General features: G+C 33.8%; 1 protein-coding gene across 4 annotated transcripts in view; it reads right to left on the reverse strand.

The window, feature by feature from the left end:
• LOC143247445 (uncharacterized) overlaps positions 1-18,587 on the reverse strand; it is a 50,076-nt gene extending 31,489 nt beyond the window's left edge. For 3 of the 4 annotated variants that reach the window (XM_076495555.1, XM_076495556.1, XM_076495554.1), the window contains exon 1: positions 18,181-18,580. The gene's annotated coding sequence lies outside the window, so the exon portion shown is untranslated. Of the gene's footprint in view, positions 1-18,180 lie in introns of all 4 variants that reach the window. The other variant, XM_076495553.1, reaches the window with a different exon arrangement.
• Between the last annotated feature and the right edge of the window lie 1,005 nt (positions 18,588-19,592).

Consider the following 19,592-nt stretch of genomic DNA (forward strand, 5'->3'; position numbering starts at 1 on the left):
GCCAATAATTATTTACTCTAGTTTAACCTGTCGTCTGGGGCAGTTTTTCGTTGGGCATCATACACTATACAGTGTTGATACCAGCATCTAATAACCAGAGACGTAGCTAGGGTTTTCAGTGCCCGGGGACAAAGTCAGTTTTCGCGCCCCTCGTGACAAAATGTAAGCCATAATTCCTAATTATGTAACATTAATTTGGCGCCTCCCACCCCCGATGCTGCGCTTGGGGACAGATGTACCCCCTTGCCCCCCTCTAGCTTCGCCATTGCTAATAACTCAACTTGAATTCGCCAGTAAAACCATTGACACACATTAGCACAAGTGCATATTACACTTTAATTACCCAAGCCTTTTCATTGTGTAAAATTTGAAAAATACCTTGTCTCAGAGTTCTTAGAACCACTATCTGCTGCACTGGATAGAAAGCATGCCTTGGTTTTGTAAACAAACCTAATAGACATGCCAATATAACTGTTGGTACAAGTGCCAAAAGGTGTACATACTGCATTCCTCAATATGTTTTAAAGGTGCTTCACCTTGCTACATGACATGAAATGTATCTACTGTGTATCAGAGGGTGTTTGAGGAACATGCGAGTCCATCTGTAAGAAAATTAAAGCTGAAGCACTGGCTGAAAACTTAGAAATGGAGAGTCCTGAAATGGCTGAATCAAAGCCCAAATCTTAATCCCATTGAGATGCTGTGGGGTGACTTGAAATGGGCTGTACATGTAAGAAACCCCTCAAACATCTCACAGCTGAAAGAATTCTGCATTGAGGAATGCGGCAAACTTTCTTCAGAATGATGTCAGAGACTGGTAGATGGCTACAAGAAGCATCTCACTGCAGTTATTTTAGCCAAAGGGGGTAACACTAGCTATTAGGGGGTAGGGTGTTCTAACTTTTACTCAGTTAGAATAAGCATTTTTGAAGAATTACATTTACAGAAGATCTTGAAAAGTCTTTTCTTCAGTTTTAGTTATATTCCTATAATCTATCAGTATTGTTGAAATTGAGATTAAATATCTATACAGCCAAACATGTTACAAAAATAAACAGGCTTTCATAGGGTGTCCTAACCCTTTCACATGACTGTACCTAATTAATGCTGAAACTTACCTCAACATGATTTTTGATCAGTTACATCTAATGATGCTTCAAGTATAATATGACAGAGATGGATACTTTACTGACTGCAGTACTAACCACTTCTGGCTATAAATATTGACAAGCTGATAAAAATTTACCAGTTACCTATAGCCTAATATTTCAAAATGGCGTTACCACATCTTTTCCAGGATAGGTAACAGTATTTCTGCTAATAATATTGTTAGTGAAGATAAAGTAATATCTAATAGACAGTTTCATTTCAAGAAATAATAAGTTTTAATGTATGTTATGTATGCGCTGTTTGTGTATGTTAAACTTAGCAATAATATTTAATAAATAACAATTTGAATTATGAAATATTTTGCTGTAAAGCACCATACTTGCTAAACCTAGCAAAGTTTATAAGATGACTCAGCATGAATGAAAAATTTCCTTATCTTTCAAACAGACATAAATTAACACTGAAAACATTATCAAAAATAAAAAAAAATCTCATGGAACTACAAATACTCTAAGATTTGTGGTTTGCTCCTGAGTATTCTAAACTTCCCATTAGATTGCATCGTTATTCCACTCAGAAGCTTCATGTAATCACTTTCCATACAGTACTGCTCATACATGTTTAGTTTCTCTATTTGTCTTGAGTAGTTTATAATCTGCTTTATACAATGGTATTTAAACCTTGTTTGTTGTGTTTATAATCTGCTTTATACAATGGTATTTAAACCTTGTTTGTTGCTATTTTCAAAACTGTAAATATTCAAGCAATATTTCTGACATCACAAATGACCAGGAATAAAGAGCTGTAATAATAAAATTTTCAAAGAAAGAATAAAATGACATAAAAAACAGTAAATTGAAGATTATATTCTGAAAAATTGTTAAGTTCTTATAAAACATAAATCTTTACTTTGAGATGAGCAGAATACCTCTAAAAAATAACAAGTTTACAAGTATGGTTCTTTGCAGCAGCACATAAATGAAAACTTGACAAGTTTCATTCTTATTTATGAATTACACTAAATAAATGTTGCAAAACAACAAATATCAGTTCTAAAAAATCTTGGAGTTAAAAATTATTAAAATATTTTTATCTTCTCACAATAATTTAAGTTTAATATACAGGTGTACACGTAACACCTGAATGATGTTTTATGATCACACCACGGTTAAGAATATAAATCCCTTTCTGCACATCTTAGAAACCAACATAAATTTTCCAAACTAGAAAAAAATGTTTTCGTTGCAAAATGAGACAAGTTGCTGCACCTACACACAAGAAGTCTCAGTTTTCAGGAAATATATGCTAACATTCACTACATAGTTTCTGTTTGTGTGTTCAGAAAATAAGAATTACAAAGTCATTTCAGCCACTGATGCATTAGAAATCCAAGAATTAGCAGCCAAAGCAACCCTACAATATTGTTCGTATCACTTTATTAATTCTACATTGACTTGAGTAAATTATAACCTGTTCCATCAAATTATTGTTATCAGTCTCTTGGAGATGGACTAGTTGCAACTAGGGTTATTCTCGACAAACAAGAATCTAAGTTGGGTGTTGTGTTTGGCTTTCACTCAGGAAAACACAATTTTACACTGCTTACGCCAGTTCCCGTTTTCTTGATGAAAAGCTGTCGAATAAAAAAATATTTGCTCATTGGCAACACTGTACGATATTCCATGATGACATATTGTCTTCACATTTTGCAATGTTCAAAGTATACTGGTTCCTTCAAAGATCATTTACCACATTTATGTGATTATAACAGCAGTGAACTACATAACTGCGCTTGCAACCATATATCTGGTCTGTGAAGGTAAGCCTCACCTTGCTACACAGTAAGTAATGTTTTAGACAAATGAGTTCTTGAGTTATTCATTCCAAAAAACTTTGATGCGTGATTCGCTGATCATCCATGACTGAAGTAATAACTATCTGCACGGCTTATTATTATTATGGTTGCAATGACTTTTATAGCGGCACAATGTTCTAGGCCTAAGCGTTTAGCAAATGAAAAAGTTCTCACCATATATTAAAGTAATTCATTTGCATTACCATAATTTTTACGTCATACTGCGTCCCCGCTGGTACAAACAGTACGTCAACGGAGTTGGACGCTTCTGTAACTTACCCTGATAGCCTGTAGGTTCTTGGTTGTACAAGTAGCCACCATGCTTTACATTAGATGTTTTTCACTCAGCACATCGGAGTTCAAAACAGTCTGCCAAGTTAATCTAAGAATGTTCAGTTGACCAGCAATATGGCAGCCAAGTCTAATGACCAAATTCTCTAGAGAGCTGAAAGTATATGAGGGCTAACTTGCTTAAAATTCTGGAAGATTCCTGGCTGAGGGCCTACTTTGTCGTCTGATAACAAGATCGAGAATCCAGGAATCCTCCCTTTGCATATGCGTGCAGAATAATTTCATTAAGGAAAATACTAATCGTCGACCATGTTGTATTCTGTCTCGGTAACACTTCAACTTTTGTTTCCTTTGTCATTCATAAGACCTTTATAATATTAGAAAATATTTTTTCATCTTCACAAAAATATACTCAGTAATACCAATAGTACAAATGAAAATCGGAAAAACACACTTAAACTCCATAAAACAAATCCTAACTAACAACACAAAAAATGGTAACTTACGCTTTAAATTTCTCAGATAAAATTAAAATAGATATGTGAGTAGGATTTAGAATTTGTATACAAAGATGGATAGTTCAAGATTAAAGAAATTATGACCAAGAACTAATATATCTTGGATTCATATTCAAGTCCAAGTCTGCTAGGACTAAAAAGAATGTTACACCATCTACATAAAGAGTTCTGTCTCGTTATTTAATTTAAAATTGAAGACCAACGTGTCTCGTATTTTTAGTTTTGCTCATGTCCTGCACATCAAACTTTATTAAAACGAAATCAACAATTTATAATACACTATAAAACACGCAGAGAGACAGCATAGAGGCAGATAAAGTTACACAATGATTCATTGTCCACGAGCAGTGTTTGGCATTGTTCAGAACTGGATACATTATGTTGGTTTAAAAAACTAAGTACAAGGAAAGTGTACTAAAATCTTAAGAATATACCTGAAAATAATTAAAGATATACTCATTTTCTATATTATGAAAGAGTTAAAGTTTTATATATATATATTGTATAGGATAAGTATTATGGGCCCGGCATGGCCAAGCGCGTTAAGGCGTGCGACTCATAATCCGAGGGTCGCGGGTTCGACCCCGCGTCGCGCCAAACATGCTCGCCCTCCCAGCCGTGGGGGCGTCATAATGTGACAGTCAATTCCACTATTCGTTGGTAAAAGAGTAGCCCAAGAGTTGGCGGTGGGTGGTGATGACTAGCTGCCTTCCCTCTAGTCTTACACTACTAAATTAGGGACGGCTCGGTGCAGTGGGCTAACAACCTACTCACTTAAATACTTGTTGAAGAATCCGCAAGCGATTGCGGCCCTATGTTCCTAGATGGAATCGAGTGGTGAATGAATGAATAAGTATTATGAAGAAACAAACATATTATTCATGAAACTACAAAAATATTTAGGCCTATTACAATTGTGGGCCACATAGACACACTTAGTGGGAAATGTACAACATATATTCAGACAATCAACATTTAATATTATCAAACATAATATTATTAAGTCTATCACAGATAATGATTTACATAAAATTTTTAGATAGATAAGTATATTATTTGTCTGAAGATCAGAAATAGCACCACATTACATGAGAAAAATACATAGACGTTGCCCTGATTCGTCGACTTCGCTTTGAGACCAAATCTCCTTGTCTTACTTAATCATGAATCACCCACGTTACAACTCTGATGTGTTGTAATAGAACTAATGAATTAGAATTTTAATGAATACGCTAAAGTGGGGATGGGTATCTACGAACTGTTTGAATTAAAGACGGAAGCAATTAAATATGTGTGAAATATTGTTTTTAATGATATACTTATTTAAAATGGTGAATTGGTGAACTCTGATAAAATTTAATGAAATAATATTATTTGAGAATTATCCTATTACAGACTAATTAAAATTATGCATTATTCCAAATTCAGTTAAATCGATACATGTGTTAAAACCAAAAGAGAGTCTGGAACAGCAATACAGACGCGAATATAAAGTTTAAGTGTCACTACTGTGTTTTAATCCGGTCAGGTGCTGGAGAAACGTGATTGTGACATCAAGAAATTGTGAAGAAGTTCACCCTATACATTTAGCCTTGGCGCTGTCTGTTACCAGATTTACAGTGTTTAATTATCTTACTTTGAAATTTGCCAGTGATAAGTTTACAGAGCTACAATGGTAGAATATAGGTTCAATTCCTCTTACTATATAGTGTAGCTACGATGTAGCTTTGCACTGAAAACAAAAGATGGCAGAAAAGAGAACAGTTATGTTTGTAAAAAACATTGTTATTACAGGTGAGACTGTAAGGAATTAACAGCTGTTATTAAGCAAATAAGATAGTTACTAATGGTATAATTATTCGGACAATTATTCACGTCTTTATTTTGTGTACTAAAATTCTTACCAAGTTTCGATCAATGAACTTTACAGGTTATATAAGACACATATACACAATTCCATGTAGTTGTGGTAGGTCAAAAAAAAGAGGAACAAGTCGGCCTCTGTATGTGAGATTGGAAGAGCACAGGAAGACAGCCATCCAGGGGGATACCAACAATTCTGGCATAGCAGAAAATGTGTGGTATGATGAAGAACACAAACTAGTATGACACGAAGTCACTATCATTGACACGGAACCACATTTTAAAATAAGAAAGGTCAAGGAAGCAGCAAGTATAGACAAGTGAAACAAGTGTAAACACAAGCCTGATTTGGCTTTCAGTATTACGAAAACCTGAGACGACAGAAACTACCAGAGATATAAATAGAGGTATCTCAGAACGACTGGTACGGGCATTAACACTTTTACTAATAAAGAAGGAACAACGTTTCGACCTTTCTAGGTCATCTTCAGGTTAAGAAAGAGAGAGTTTGAATGTGACTGTTGACGGATACATATCTTAGAAACGAGAGTAAACGGGTACGGGATTGTAGGGAGCGTTGCGGGTGGATGTTAGGTTAATAATTGGTATAGGTATAAATGTGTTCCTTTATATTGGTTTAATATTGGTTTTAGTTGCCTTATAAGTCGAATTTCATTGATTTTGCGTTTGTTTATATTTGTTTTCCTTCTTAATATGTAGGTGTCTTCTATGATTATGTTGTGCTTATTTGATTTGCAGTGCTCAAAAACATGTGAAGGCATTTTTCTTGTGTTATTTGAATATAGTTTCCATTTTGCTGCTTGTTTCTCCAATATAGAAGTCGTGGCAGTTGTTGCATTATATTTTATAAATTATGTCGTTTTTAATCACACGTTTTTCAGCACTGCAAATCAAATAAACACATAACCGTAGAAAACATCTAGATATTAAGTAGGGAAACAAATATAAACAAATGCAAAATCAAGGAAGCCTTACTTATATATGGCAAATAAAACCAAAATTAGTCCAATATAAAGGAACATTTTTACACCTATAATGACCCTGCACGGCCAGGTGGGTTAAGGCGTTCGACTCGTAATCTTAGGGTCGCGGGCTTGACTCCTCGTTGCATCAAACATGCTTGCTCTCTCGGCCGTTGGGGCGTTATGATGTTTCTCTCAATCCTACTATTCGTTGGTAAAAGAGTAGCCTAAGAGTTGGCGGTGGGTGGTAATGACTAGCTTCCTTCCCTCTCGTCTTGCACTGCTAAATTAGGGACGGCTAACGCAAATAGTCCACGAGTAGCTTTGAGCAGAATTCAAAACAAACAAACAATATACTTATACTAATTAATAACCTAACATCCACCTACACCGCCATCTACAATCCCGTACCCGTTTATACTCTCGTTCCTAAGACATGTGTCCATCAACAGTTACATTCAAACTCTCTCTTTCTTATCCTGAAGATGACCTAGAAAGTCGATACATTGTTCTCTCCTTATCAGTAAAAGTGTTAATTCAAAACATATTAAAAGTGTTTTCTGATGACCAAGTGATTAGAGTGCCTGTATTTGAGATCAGAAAGTGGAATCCTAGACATTTCATAAATTAAAAAAAACTTTGTACTTCTAAAGTATACAAAATTTCTCAAATAACAGCTTATGAAGGCCAGATAAGTTAAGTGAAATGTTGTGATAATAACATTATATAGAAAAAAAGACTGGAATAATAGAACAAATAATTTTACCATTAGTAATACCAACACCTTGTCTCAGTCATTTAGCAAAATAAAGAGAAAATATGTCTGGTTAGCTTTTCATTAACCCTGTAATTAGCCATAATGTTTCCTTCGTTTTGCAGAATGATTAAGAGAATTTTCTCAGATGAACCTCTTCCTATAGTTCCAGCTGGGATAATTCTCTCTGTCCAAATGAAACAAAGATGTTCATTATTTGAGGAAAACTACCCAAAGGTCTATGGGTTTATTGAAAAAATAAACCTTGCAGTATGTTGGTCAATACCAGTTTTAGCGCTACAACAATTTTGACACAATTTTACAATGAAGAATGAGAAATTGCCTACGGCAATAAGTAAAGAAGATAGATTGGTGTAAAAAGCTTCTTTAAAATTTATAATAGGTGGATATTTAACATTGAATAAGAGTTTATAATGAGAACTAACTTCACAGGGAAAGAGGGATACAACGTCAGATCAGTTTCTTCTAGCCTCACAGTCTACGTCCAAGATATCTCTGTACATTACATAGTAAATAATACAATAAATAAATAAATAATTAAAATATGGTAGGAAGAGTATTGATTGTACCACCAAGAAGTGAAATGTCTATATCAGGAGTTTCTAGAAGTAAACAATGATTAGGGAAAAGTAGAACTATACATTTTGGCATATCACGAGGAATTTTCACTTCTAAGAACTCTCGTGGATTCTAATAATAAAAACTTTATATATGACTTTTCCTGGGAAATATTTAAATCAGTTTGCGATAAAATTAAATTTCATTATGTTGTTAATGATTATCACATTGGATTTCATTAAGGTTATATAGTATGCCCATACAATCCTCACAACTGCTCCTTAAATTACAACTTTCCCTTTTAAGCATAGGGATGATTAAGTGTTTAAAATATTACCTTTGAAAAACAAAACGGCTAATGAAATTATTTATTTGTACTTGTCTACTTCTGTCTGATACAGATTATGACAAAGAACTATGTTTTTCCTCCGGAGAAGAAGACCTCGGGTGATGGAACAAATAAATCAATAATAATAAAAGGTCGTGTCTGTATGTGTGTGTGTGACCTCCATAACTCCAATAGGAATGGGACAGGAATGGGAATAACTCCAATAAGACCTAGAAACCATACTAAGCGAATCCTGAGGGTGTACACCTTAGATTTATTACTTATTTAGGTTTGTGTGCGTTGAAAAGAGTGTGTGACCACCATATCTTCAAGAGAAAAGAATCTAGAAACTTAAAAATTTTGTACTCATACTAAATGGATACTGAGGGTGTGCACCTGGGTATTATTATTTATCCAAGTAAGTGCGCGTATGAACATTTTTTTTAATGAGGCGAGCTACCGAAAAGCCACACGGAAAAGAAGTGTGACTACCATAGTTCCAAAATGTAAAAACCTGGAAACTTGAAATTTTGCATCTACATCAAGTGGATCATGAGGATGTGCACTAAGGTATTATTACTTATCTTATCCATGTACGCATGCACATTTTTTAATCAGGTAAGCTGATGAAAAGCCTCCTCACCGAATATTTTCTTTCTCTTTCAACCGTGGAGGCGTTATAATGCGACGGTAACTTTCACTTTTCGTTGGTAAATGAGTACCCCATGGGTCAGTGCTTAATGGTGTTGGCTTGCTTTCTTCCCCCTAATCTACCATTGCTAAATTAGGGACGGCTAGCACAGATGGCCATCGAGTAGCTTTGTGCGAAATTCAAAAACAAAACAAAACAAACAAACAGATAGCCCTCATGTAGCTTTGTGCGAAATTCAGAACAAACCAAATCTCAAGATAAATACGATTTTTGAGGTCTTATGCTCACATAAGAAAGTTTCGATGGGCCAATAAACAGGAATCTTATCAATGTTATTTTTGTTAGCTTTCTTCCTGTGTATAAAAACTTTTGGAAATTTGAAAACATATCGTCTAAGTCTAGGTTTTGTGACGTAGTTGCTTGTTTCTCTGGCAATCAACCTGAAGCTATGTTAGTACAGTTTATAAATAGTTGGCGCGAAAAACCTACTCAACATCTATGTTCGGTCTAAGCCAGCACATTGAACTTTTTAACACTTAACTCTGATAACATCACCAGAAACAACTTCCGCTCTCAAGTAATTTATATGCAAAACGAAATATAAATACAACTTGCGTTTATAGATTTAAGAAAAGCTATAACACAGCAGCACATACAGTAGATATACGATCTGAGCAAAGTTCGAGGATAGTAAATTTGTTTACACACACTTCTCTAGCACATTTCTTTTTCTATAAAGGCATGTGTGAAAATAGGATGGCTATACTCTCAAAGACAGTCTGTTCTTGGATAGTACATGCTGGATGCATGTGTCTTCTATAATTGTTTACTAACGTGGACTTCATGTTATCATGTTTTAGTATATTTTCGTTAGTTGACTAACAGAAGAATGCTGTTAAAGCCACTATAAAAACTACGTATTAACATGGTTACGATATGTTTTGTATTTAGAATGAGAAACCAAAATTAATAATCTATATGGACTTATATATATATATATATACATATTTGACTTTATTTCAAAATTGGTACTGAAAATGTTTATACAGTATAATGAGATCAGACCTGTTACCATGTTCGCCGATTAATTTTGATCCCGTGGCCTCAGTGTGCGAGTCGAGTGCACTGACCGTCACTCTCTCAGAGAAATGAAAATGGATTATTCTCATAGAAATATGAAATGCTTTAACACTCCTACGAAAAGTGGGGCCTAATAGGACCCAGAGCAACTTGAAAGGTTATTAATATTAGGCTAATAATTTTGTATTTAAATGAAATTGCCATTTAAATCCATTAATAAATGGATTAACGAGATTACCACTGTCCCTATCTACTATCTAGCGAAACCACAGCCAGGGGAACGGGCTTGGAGAAATCAGGACTAGAAACGTCTTTTCGTAGGAGTGTTAATACTTGAATAACATCATAATTCAAGAAATGTTTTATAAATAGTCATGTGTGTGTAATACTTCGAGTTGTATATTCTTGAGATTAACAATTTGAGAATCTACAGGAATTTTCATAAATACTATATTCGTAACTGTGCGATCAGCCCTCTTCAGGTAAAAATGAAAACTTCATAATTATTAATTGTTTACAAGAACATTTATTAAGACTTTCCCGATCTAAACAGGTAAAGATGAAATTAAAGATTTTTATTGATAAAAATTATTCAACGTTGTGAGAAGACTTTGGATAAAAGAGGATAAAAGACGAGACTGTTTTGACAATCTGTAAGAATACGACTCTTCAGTTTATTCATTTTTTAATTTGTTATTTCTACTATCTTAATTTGTGAGGATTTCAAAATGTTTAACATAACGTAATATACCACAACAAGAGATTATTTGATTCTTCAAGAGAGACCTTGCCACACTTTTTCTGAAACCATCGTTTTCCTTCTTTAACTCAGATAGAGTGTTGGCTTCTATGTTTACCAACGACAACATTCAGTAGGCCAGTCGCTGCATTAGACAAATAACGCTGTTTTAAACTTGTGTTCTTCAGAATGTAGCACACTTAGGCGTCAATAGCTACCGTACCAATTCGGAGCTACTACTCAAAATGGTTAAAACATAATTGCAATATAATATATTACACAAAGTTATGCAGGATATACTGAGGACAATGAGGGTCGGTGCTCAGCAACGCCACTGCTATCGATTTTCTAAATAATGTTGTAAACTTCAATAAGATTTCCTTCTACATTATTTTTCTTAAGAGAGAATAAGTTAAGAAGTTTCAACCTACTCTAAAAGATAACCCTTTTATCCACGGAATCATTCTAATAACCCTCCTCTAAGCCATTACCAAGATAAGGATTCCAAAACTATACGCAGTATTCCAAGTGAGGCTTAACAAATAATTCGTATGATAAAGATTATAGCCTATTTGGCTTGTAACTAACATATTAAGACACTTTAAAATTCTATTAGATCTGACATTATCTGGTATCAGAAAGTTTGCCTCGCAATCAGCAAGATCGAAACCCATTCGGAATATGCTAATGCCTTCAGCCATGAGAGTGTTGTTATGTGACGGTCAGCATAACTATTCTTTGGTAAAGAGTGGCTGGAGTTAGTACTGGGTAGTGTTGAATAGCTGCCTTCTTTCAACTCTACCACTTCAAACTTAGGAACGCCGAGTACAGATAGTCCTTGAGTATGTTTTGAGTGAAAATGTAATAAAAAACAATTCTTACTACATATATTGCCTCCAATGAAAAGATTCACAGAATCATCTAGTCATTGTTTGATAAGAGTAACTAAGTTTAATAAGTTTAGCCTATCTGCGTAGAAAATAGATAAAATGAAAGAAGTAGATATGACCAGGATATGCCTCCTTGTGAGGTTGTACAGAAGAAGCTTTACTACATCATGCTCATTCCTGACTTTTAATTTTTTTAATATTTATTTCACCTGTACAGAGAAACAAGACATCATAGTATTTGTTATTACCTCAGCAAAATTGTAACTGCTTATCCATAAAATAGTATTTCAGTCGTTTCTTTTTCTTCTTTACATTAACGCTAACATAATGATGTCCTTCTAAAAATAACTTTACTTTTGCAAAAGGATTATTTCGTAAAACAAATATTTTTTTCTGTAACGTTTCATTTCGGATCTACCACATTGAATGGTTTAGCAGTCACACCGTAGTATTTCAGTTCGAAGGTCATACAATGAGTGGTTTAGAACATGCACAGTGCATCACACTGACTGTCATTTCAGTTCGAAACTGCCATAATAAGTGGTGCAACATATGCATCGTGTTTCGCAATAATATTTGTGTTCGATGGCAGCATAGCGCGTCTCAAACTGTTACATTTCAAAAGAATCTAGCACAGTAACTAGTTTAAAACACACAAAATGTCGTACACTGTCGAAGTGTAAATGTCGAAGCTAACGAGATAACGCTCGAGCAAGAACAGTTACATTTTAGTTGAAGTAAATGGATTAGCAGGTACACCATGTGTCATATTGCAGTTTGAAGCTAGCACGATAAGTGGTGCAGCATGTGCACCGTATCTTAAACTGTAACATTTCAGTTCGAAACAAACAAATTAAGTAGTTTAGCGTGTGCACTATGCTTGACATTGTAAAATTTCAGTTGACAGCTAGCATAGTGACTAGTTTAGCACGTTTCAGTTCGAAGGTAGTACAGTGAGTAGTTAAGCACGCGAGACATGTCTCTAGAAAACAAAATGCTGCCATTGCCCTCACGATAAAACACCAGTGTTCACGAGATACAACACCAGTGTATATCCAGTGGACGGAGACCGTTTCTTGAACTTGTTGTGTCTCTTCCAATTAAATTTTTATTTTTAATTTAAAGAATTACACGGGAATAGTCTCTTTTACAATCTAAACTAAGCTGTTGATCTTTATGGTTTAAATGTATTCTCTTATCTAAGAAATTTTATTTTAAAACGGTTCACCATGAGTACATTGAGTTGTTGGCAAGCTTGTAATTACAGTAACAAATGTAATGTCAGCATTTGATATGTACTTTTGTCAGCGGTTTCACATCTGTTTGTGACCCTTAATTTTCATAATGAATTTCATTTTATTTTTAACTCAGTGATTTTTGTTGATTGTTTCAGCACAGCTACTCAAAAAACTATACGTTGCACCAACGCAGGGAAAGAGCCCCGAATTTTAGTGTTATATGCTCCAAGCTAACGGAGAGGCATTTTTAAATAAAAGACAGAATACGTTTGGCATAAATCTGATTTTCTTTTTTCGTAATTGCTTTCAGGGAAATATATATGTCATATCAAAATGTGTAATTAAAGGCAAGTAGTTTGGTGAAAGAGTGCAAGACTATACACAACGTCTTTCGAAGCTCTGAAAAGAATGCACAAGGTCTTCAGTTGCGGTATACGGTTACTTGGGTTGTGTATGTACTTCATGGAACGAAAACACGTGTGAGACAGCAGAGTATGTAATTCGTTGGCTGAAACCCACACATAGTATACAAATAAATGTAACATTCCGCTTGTTTCAAAATATCTTACTTGGCCAGAGTCCATAAACTAGGGTCTCTGCAATTCTTGAAGGAGAAACTTTTTATATAAGCTACTCATTAGAAAATCAAACTATCTCTGCAATTCTTGAAGGAGAAACTTTTTATATAAGCTACTCATTAGAAAATCAAACTATCCCGATTAGTGAAGTTTTTTTTAGAAACTAAAGTTTCCTGATTACAAAAGTCAAAATTTATCAAATGTCTAAAGAGACGAAGTTATAGTTTTGAATTGTTATGCTATACCAGTTCCCATGTATACAATATTTTGTACAATATCGCCAAATACGGGAATTTAGTTGTGGTTCTTAAGGCGTATCTTGAAGGTATGCTGGAAAGGTCACACTTCAAAGGAATATATTTTATTAAGTGTGCGTTACAGGAGGAATCTTCTGACTAACATCAGAAAGAGACAGTTGGAGTTTATAGGACACGTTATGAAAAGAGAAGGAAGTGAGAATCTGGTCGTAACTGGAAATGTTAAAGGAAGGAGAGTTGGTGGAAGAGAGTAGTGGACTTATGTCAAGAGTTTATCTAAATAGATGTATAAATCGAAATAGGAAGTTTATGTGCCTCAAAAAAAAAAAAAATCTGTGGAAGGACACAGCCACCAACTACTTGTTTGGATATGGTACTTAAAGCGAGAGACCTTTAAGTTCGTAGATGTCAGGTGCTTCGAGAGTCAACCAAATTTTTGGAATAACTTGAACCTCCTTTCAGGAGCTCAGATAATTGTTGTTTTCGAATAAAGCACAAAGCCATGTAAAGGGCTATCTGTGCTCTGCTCACCATGGGTATCAAAAACCGGTTTTTAGTGTTGTATGCCACAGACATACTGCTGTGCTACTAAGGGGCAGGCTCAGAGAAACGAAGTAATATAACAGTATGTAACACAAATCTTGTTCCTGGATAGTATGTGTTATTTCTTAATTGTTTATGTTGTAAAAGTAGAGAAAATGGCCATTATTCCCTTCAAACTTTGCTTTTGTGACCTGGATAATGAAATTTAGAAATTAACCCATTTTCTGTGTAAAAACGGGCAAATTTGCACATTTTCACATACATAAGGTCTGAATAAAGCAACATATGAATCAATATTTACATGTATTCCTACTAAAGTTATGCGAAAATGAACAAAAATGTTTAGAAATGAGTAGTTTTCGAGATTTGCGACTGTAATGTAAACCACTTTCACATATCAGCCCCCAAATATTCTCCCATTATGTTTTCGTTATACGCTCCCAGGTCACAAAAGCAAAGTTTGAAGAGAAAAATAGGTCTTTTCCATTTACTTTAGGCATAAGCAATTGGGAAATAACACTTTCTGCACAGGAACAAGAAAGAGTAAAAATTGTGTTACATAGTGTAGTTGAAGTTAATGATTCCATTTTTCACTACTGTATCTTAGTAGTGACAAGTGTTCACCAAATGTTAGATACGTAACATACACATGCCGTATCCGTTTCTTTATTGAGCAATGTAGTAATACCCACACCAAGATTTCTGCAAAGTTTTGTCTTTATAGCCTGAAGTGTTATGTGAATACGAAAGAAGATAAATAGAACAGCTACTCTTATGGTGTGATATGCATGTATCACAGAACAGGCCTCTTTAATTTCTGAAGTAGCAATGACTAGCTCGATTCAGTGAGTTGAAGCAATTAAACTAAGTTACAACCAAATTTAAGAGATGCTGAAAAAATGAAACGTATGAATCATAAATCGTATTTGTTTCTGATCATTTTCAGCACAAGCTCTTCAAAAGGAAATAAGACTACATAATGAGAACTTATAATTACCCCAAATGTTTTTTTTTTTCTTAATTTATCCGAGCCAGACCCAATGGATAGCATGTAAGGAACTATGAATCTACAGGCCCTTTGTTAGCGTGTTATCAAGGAAAAAATATTTGTTGTGGTTGCTGTTTTATCTCTTTTCTAAACAAAGCACCCACTATGCTGAAGTAAAGCGACAATAAATACTGGCTAATGTACAACAGGGACTAGCGTTATTTGTTTGTTTTCGAATAGTTGTACAAAGGTACTTAAGAACTAACCTTTACTAATTCTAAACTGATAGATACTAGTGAACAGTACCTACCACCAAACTTTTAGTTGATCAATGAATGTGAATGTTATTATTATAACGTATGAATGGTACCAAACAGTATTTTTAAAAACTGAAACGGGACGCTAATATTTAACCCTCTGATCAGTAGTTCGTAGTGTTAACTGTTAAATCACGATCGGCCCTTAGAAGGAAAATAATAAAAACTTTCCTACAAGCAATGTAATGAATCAAACTAATTTTATCCTCTTTCTGTGATGTAGGACCCTCCACACTCTATAAAAATTTAAAATTACAATTTGGAAAAATAACGAATCAATTGAGAATCAATTTTATATAAAACAATTTTTTTTATGATTAACGACAACTGAGCTACTTAACTTCACTCAGTTCCATAAAGGGAAAATCAACTGGTTGTTCACTTAGTGGATTTTGGCTGAAAAGAGAAATAATTGTTTCCATAACGTTTGTTTTTTTCGAAAAAGACGATTGCTAAAAGTACAAAAGAAATATAATTTATTTATTGAAATACAATGTTGAGCGTCCAGATAATGTAATTTCTAAAATCCAAAAGTATTATTTAAATATTTATATTCATTTTCATTGGAAATTTAAAGTCAAAAATATTATTTTTTCAGCCTTCATTACAATGACAAAAAACGTGCGATAAAAACATAGTTATAAATGAAACATAGATATGTGTGAGGATATAGGTGGCAGTCCTCCAAAGCAAACTCTTAGACGGGAAAAGAGTAGGGTTAGCTCAAATTCTATCTTTAGCAACCAGAGCGTCAAGAATCTTGGAAATAATAACCGCTTGATGAATGAAAAAAAAAAAAAAAAATGAGGGGGGAGGTTTGTCATTACTGAACAAAAACAAAAATACCGCTTTGGAAGATGTTACTGAAAGCTTTAATTATGTTTATCGTTTACTCGTGAGTTTTGGAAATTGCGCATGAAATATAACAGTACTACATATATCCTATAACTAGACACATACATTAAATGTAATTAAATTGTGTTATTCCTACAATAACATTTATAACATTAAACTAACATCATGTAACTTTTCTATAGAAAAATATAATTATGTTTCAATTCTATTTATTTATAATGTCAACATAATTGCATTGCGTTGTTCTTGCAATAATATTTAAAAAGATATGTGATTAAACTCATGTCGCGTAACACCTTTTTTACAAAAGAAAGTAAATACATTGCAAATTTAGTTTTAAAATTTTAACATAATTGCATTTTGTTATATCTATAATAATGTTTACATCATTAAGCTCTTGTCATGTAAAATCTTTCTACAGAATATAATTACGTTGTATATTTATTTACTTTTTATTTCAGCATTACATAATTATATATTGAAGCTACAACACATAGTAACAGTGTTAGAACTCTGTATTATAAAGCTTTATCAACTAAATGTAGATACAAACACATAGCACGCTCACTAGTATAAACTCGAATGGTGGCATAGTTGGAACGAGCGAACTATGTGATGTATGGATTCAAAGATATATACAATTTATGGTAAGAAAAACTACTCAATCATGGCGAGCAAATAGCATACACAAAACCTCACCCTAGTGGCTTTATAAGGTTTTTTCCTTTTTCACTTGAAGTGAAAAAACAAATCTGCACAGAAGATAGTTTTGGTTTTTAAATTCGTTTGGTTATGGTGGTAACATATATATCTTTTTGTGTTATGTACACCTTGTACAACTAAGTAAATAACTGAGTAACATGAAAAAATATTATTGAAAAGTTTACATTATTTTTGCAGTTAAAAATTTGTTAGCAAAGTTCAATGCAGTTTTGAAGGTTGCACTATATAAAAAGGTAGTTTTTGTCCGAAAGTTTTGACTCAAAACATAGGAATTGTGTTCTTATTACGTACACTGAATGATATTCCTAAATAAAAATCCTATGTGTATATAATTATAGTATTTCACATTTTACTTATTTGATTTTTAATTCATTATTAAACTCTAACATCAGTACAGCAACTCCAGCTTTCATGCCATTGTCCACATTATACGAGAAAAAGCTCAATGGTAAAAAGTGAACTTTTCAAGCATCGTAAAGCAAGTTTTATTTTGAGAGTTGTGTGAAGTTTTAAAGAATATTATGGGGAGTATGGGTTGTCTCTGAGGCTCTGATACACATAAGGATAAAGAAAAACGACAAGAAGCAAACAATCATATTTTACTCTTATTTACTTGGTCTTATAAATATTTTTAAATTATAAAATTAAACTGTGAATCCTTATGTGTAAACATTTAAAAACAGGTAACATTTATTTATTATTTTTTTTACTATCAAGTCCCTGTGTTCCATTTATTTTAAATATCATTTTTATCTAATAACTCGCAACAAGAGAATAGTGAAATCAGGTAAATCTTGTAGTAGCAGTTGATAGTTTCTTATGAATGAAAACAGGTAATTTTGAGGCAGCAAGCATAAAGTTTGAGCCCACCTTGTGCATAAGTACTAGCTCCTGTTACTTTCTAGAAACCAATGCTTATTATGTTATTCTCTACTTGTAGATCAGTATACCAATAAGGAAATCAACAACAAGGTCTATAACTTATTTTGTTCTAATTCATATTTCTAAATTAAATTAATGTGCACGTTATCTGACTTACCTAACTTACTGGGTACAATTCTTTTATTAATGGGTGAGATTCCAAAGGGGAATGTCTTCTTCTTGGCTGACTCTAATGGTAATTTACTTTACTTACATCATAAGATTTAGTGCAAAAATGTTTAAGTCAATCATAAATTATTTATGTCAAAAATTATTTTTGCTTTATAAACTAATTTCACGTGCCCAAACACAGAAAATCCTCTTGTTGCACGAGCCAATACTAACTTCCCACCAGCAGAGTATTCTCGTGCTGTAGACATCAACACGCACAAACTATCATAAACGTTTATTATAAGTTACTTGCGAATGTAAACTGTTAAGAATCAGCGTAAAAGACTTGCATGCAGAGGGCGCGTCCAACAGTGCCACACTCAGTAACAAGTCGTATGGGTATAAAAATAAAACTGAAGTCTGACTCTCATGGGTTTCGGCAGTAGAGATAACGATAGATGTGACAGCAACACCAAATTTAACTGGAAACTAAATTAGAAACTAACTCTTGTTTTTCTCTAGTCCAAGTACATAAGTGGAATAAGTTATATGACTTCTCTCTGAACTTTTACGTTAAACTTGGTATTCCACGCTATAGAGAAACTTGATGATAAGAATTAAGTGTGATTGATCAAAATTTGGAAAGTAATAATCTGATAGCGTTTTAAAATAAAAATCCATAACATTCTGGCAACAAGAAGGAGGTACACCTTTAACATGTTAAGATTCTGTTTAAGCTCAGTTAGATTTATATGTTATTTAAACTTTAGTTGAGCTTTTTTTTAAAATACCTGTTCACTCTTTAAATGGAGGAATGATATAGATTACATGAAAATTGTATTTGAAAATATGCTCTTATAGAGTAAGATACTGACGAGCGCTCAATAAGTACTTTGAAACGGTTTAAGTTACTTTGGCAAGAACAAAAAAACAATATTCAAGAACTGTGCCTCCAGCATCAGTAGTCAAACAGTACATTCGAAAAACACACATCCGATCTAGTGACACTTTATATGCACCAGATTTACCAACTTATAAACAAATTTATTGAGAACATAAACTGGAAATGCCAGCAAGGATATTAAATAAAGTTATCGCAGTTAAGTGACAAGCGTTGGTGGTTCAGTAGGTAGCGTGATGAGGTGTAGGTCTCAGGATCCATGGTTCGCATTCCATTACCATAAAAATATGAAATAAGATCATACTTCGCTCTTTGAGGCCGTGGATGCGATATAAGATTTACGGTCAAAGCAATCTGTTATTTTAAAATGAAGTCCGGCTAGCGTAGGTAACACCCTAGTAGCCTGGAGTGAAATTGATCAAACAAATGCACTTTTCAATTAGAGAACGCCGAGAGCTGGTATTCGTTGACTAGTTACCTTCCTTCAAGTCTATCGTCTCAAATTTCGGTTGGCGAAC

Source organism: Tachypleus tridentatus, chromosome 3 (genome assembly GCF_004210375.1).
Source record: "Tachypleus tridentatus isolate NWPU-2018 chromosome 3, ASM421037v1, whole genome shotgun sequence".
In the NCBI taxonomy this organism is placed as follows: domain Eukaryota; kingdom Metazoa; phylum Arthropoda; class Merostomata; order Xiphosura; family Limulidae; genus Tachypleus; species Tachypleus tridentatus.